The sequence below is a fragment of the Dipteris shenzhenensis genome, chromosome 1, assembly GCF_047967505.1.
Source record: "Dipteris shenzhenensis isolate YYH24624 ecotype China chromosome 1, Dip_SZ_1.0, whole genome shotgun sequence".
Classification (NCBI taxonomy): domain Eukaryota; kingdom Viridiplantae; phylum Streptophyta; class Polypodiopsida; order Gleicheniales; family Dipteridaceae; genus Dipteris; species Dipteris shenzhenensis.
Window position 1 is genome coordinate 29,253,664 of NC_141596.1, and position 3,903 is coordinate 29,257,566.

At 36.6% G+C, this 3,903-nt stretch overlaps 1 pseudogene; it reads left to right on the top strand.

Moving 5' to 3' along the window:
* The first annotated feature begins 2,269 nt into the window (after nt 1–2,269).
* LOC147905667 (uncharacterized) lies at nt 2,270–3,360 on the top strand (annotated as a pseudogene).
* The last annotated feature ends 543 nt before the right edge of the window (nt 3,361–3,903 follow it).

The following is a 3,903-nucleotide window of genomic DNA, read 5'->3' on the forward strand; positions in this document are numbered from 1 at the left end:
GGATAACATTTGTTGGTTTAAATTGAGAGTTCATAATTAAAAGCATATCTAGAACCCAACTTTAACAAATTTTCAAACAAACCCATATAAAATGACCAAAATTTGGAGCATAGATTCAATGATCAAATTAGAAGCGAAGATGCCATTACTACTCTTAAGAGCCAAGATCTGGTGGGTGAACTTCAAATCCTAGATTTAGTTGTCACTCTTCTATCCCCCAATCCAAAATTTAATTTATAAGGTTTGAATCTAGGGATCAAGACTCAAACTCAATGAGTGCCCTTTGATGGGTTCCTCAAGACTTGGAATAAATAATAGGGTAGTCAAGGGAAAATTCCCTTTGGCTTAAAATCAAGACATGCATAGTTTTATAGTGTCTAAGTACAGATGTGAGAGGAAGAATCTCTTAGATTTTCAACCCACATGATGTGGTCCATAACCTGCTGACTCACATTCTAGTAACCATGGTAATACTTCAAGCCATGATGATGTCTCCAAATATCAAGTGAACAATGTGAATCTAGTTTAGAGGGTTGAAATGGAAAGTTGGTAGTTCCCCCCATTACCTTGATATAAACCAAATAAAACTATCTCATATCAATGTTGTGAAACTCAAGTCACCCAAGATGTTGTAGTTGATCATGTTGGTCAGGTAACTCTTGGAAGGAGGATAATATAATACTTAATTTTCCTTGATTGATCTCTACATTAAATCCATAGAATTTTTCACATGGTCATACTAAGACGTCAATGAGGCCCACAATTCAAAGGTGGTACATTAGATCCCTTGAGGCTAAACATCAAGCTAGTTTAACAACTATGCATACAACTAGTAGAAAAATTATAGGAGGCACATTAGGAAAAAAGGGAGCTCATTTTGGGGCCTTTTGGCCAAAATGAAAAATAGCTCTCAACCAATGGCCATAGAGCCAACGTAACGTGGGAAAATTATAAAAAATTTGAGTTGTATCTACATTGTCAGAGCAAGAAAGAATATTTTATTAATGTACAACTATCAAAAACAATTAAAAATTTTGGTCAAGCTACTGACACGATTCTACTACTTGACAATGTCCCATTCAAAATACATCATTATCTGAATTGTGCTTTCCCCCCAAACTACTCTCCCCTCCCAAATTACTCTTCCTTCTCTCTCTCTCTCTCTCTCTCTCTCTCTCTCTCTCTCTCTCTCTCTCTCTCTCTCTCTCTCTCTCCCTCTCCCTCTCCCTCTCCCTCTCCCTCTTCCTCCCTCTATCTCTCTCACTCCCTCTCTCTCTCTCTCTCTCAGTTTCCTCCTCGTATACATTCCTTCAACCTATGGATTGGGTTTCTTTCTGCGAGTTTTGGGTGGCGACAACAAACTAGAACTTGAATTACCTCTAGGACCAAGGTACAAAAGCCCGTTTCTTTGTCAATCTCTCTCTTTGAATCTAATCTATGCTTGCGCAAAACTGTGTGTTTATCAAAATGATGCAGAGTAAAATATAACTTTTGCAAGTTTTTCATGGGTATGGCAAACCATTGACAGGACCTCGCTCTTTGAGAAGCTTTGTTAATCAAAATATTGAGGAGCAAGGTACAACAACAAGCTCTTTGTTTTTTCAATCTCTCTTTTTGGAGATTTAAGATGTGAAAATGTTAAGTTGGATAATATTCTTTTAGTTTTTAGTGAACAAGAATGTATTTATAAAGATGCTACAGAATGGAATGTAACTTTTGAAAGTTTTCCATGGTCTTAGTTTTTCAGGAAGCGTTGTTGATCATAATATTGAAGTGCAAGGTACGAGAACGATATCATTGCTTTGTCAATCTCTCTCATTGATAATATTCTTAAGTTTTGAATAAGAAGATCGTGGTTATTCAAGACTAGAGTCTAATGTGTGCTCTTTGATATGTCCATCGAGTTTCAGGTGTTCGAGTAAAAGTTTGGATACTAGTCTCAATGGCATGCATTGATCATCAGAACCCTTCTTGTGCCAAACATCATGTTGATCAGATTGTCGAGGATGATGTGATAGACATGAGCTCCCTCACTTGTCGACCTCTTTCCTCTATATCTTCGATCGATGTAGCCAACAAGGTTACACATGATGGCTCTTGGCAAAGACTGACTATATCAAAAGGAAGTTGGATGCTCATGCAACCAAACAGAAGGAAGAAGCCATGTTCAAGTAATCTCTTTTTGGCATCTTGGAAGGGTAGGGTGAAAGGTTTTAGAACCAAGGAGGGGATGAAATCAATAAAGGAAATATTGGATCAACATGTGTACATGCATAGAGAGCTTGTGTTGCAAGAGAATTATCCAACTTATCTTCCACAACATAGGCCAAATTTCAAAACTGACTTCATTGAAATTTTTTATTTCATAATCATAGAATTTCTTGAACCTCAATGTCTTTATTTTTATTTTTAGATATATATCCTTCATCTTATGAGCAGTGGCAACCTACCAATGCATTTTAGGATTCATGGATGTGTTACATGGGTCCATAGGAGAGTTGCAATATCAAGGTAGATCAGTAGCATAGTTAGCTCAATTAGGAGTCCTTTTCTATGATCATTTTTACCAACTATTGGTGGATAAAGCCAACACCCATGGTGTGTTGAAGAAACTAGCTCTTCCAGCATGGAATACCGTTGATTGGCCAATTCCTCATGGTGCTGTAATAGAGTCATATAGAGCCAGGTTGTTTTCAGAAGTACAATGATCCTTACGGCCAGGGATTGCTAGTAGAATCAACAAAATAACTATTTGCATGCCTCTATAGATCTATTCAATAAATTTTCTATCAAGATTTGCAAGACGATGCTCTCTTTCTCTGCAAATGGTGCTGAAAGAATTCCTGACTTCTTGGATTATGGTTGGGACATGATAACATCCAACCAAGTATAATGTGAGGTTGTGCACAACTCCATTAAACTGAAGTACATGACTGCCACTCAAAATTTCATTTAACATTTTACTATAAACGCAATAGAATGATTGGGAACCAATTGGTTCCAATGGATCAAGATTTGAACTCTTTTGGTCCTGAGAATAAAGCATTGGATATCACCATCAATGAGAATGACAATTTATTAGGAATTATATCACTTAGACAATGCTGCACACTTGCTCAATTACGCCAAGACATTTAGGTGGAGACAGAGGGTAGTGTTACAGAAAGATTCTCATTCATTCTAAATAACAAGAAGGTAAACAAAGAGTTGATGTGACTCAATGTTTTTTATTTATTATTAAACGAATCATTGATTTACACATGTTGATAGGTATTGGAGCGAAGGGAACGAAGAATTCTATGTAGAGATATCCCAAATGGAATTATTAAGATAATTCAAAATTCAAGATTACAGGTATGAAATGATTATTTTCATAGTATAAATTTGTGAGGCGACGGATAAACATTATACATTATATTGTTAAACGAATAGATGATTCTCATACAATCGGTGCTATTGAGGCGATGGTGGATGCTATGACTCGAAGACGACAATCAGTGTCGTTCAAGCGATAGTGGATTATCCTATGAAGAAGGTTGACCAAGGAGCTTCTGTTGTGCCTTTTCCTCATACACCACCTTCTCTTCCATGTTCTGATCTCGACTTCATTGTAGTAGTTGAGCCTTTCTAGGCTCATATTGTTGGAATCAGAGAAGTTCTAACTTCTACTATAGTTTTGGCTCTTTATAGCCATAATCAGCAATGTAACTATATTTTTATTATTTACAAAAAACAATGGAGAATCGGTTTCTTCGCTCTAGAAACAATTTTTCATTCAAAGTTTGTAATACATACATCCATATTCATGAGTCGTCTCTCTCTCTCTATCTATCTCTCTCTCCCGCTCTCTCTCTCTCATGCTCTCACTCTTGCTCTATGGATATAGATGAATATAGATGAATA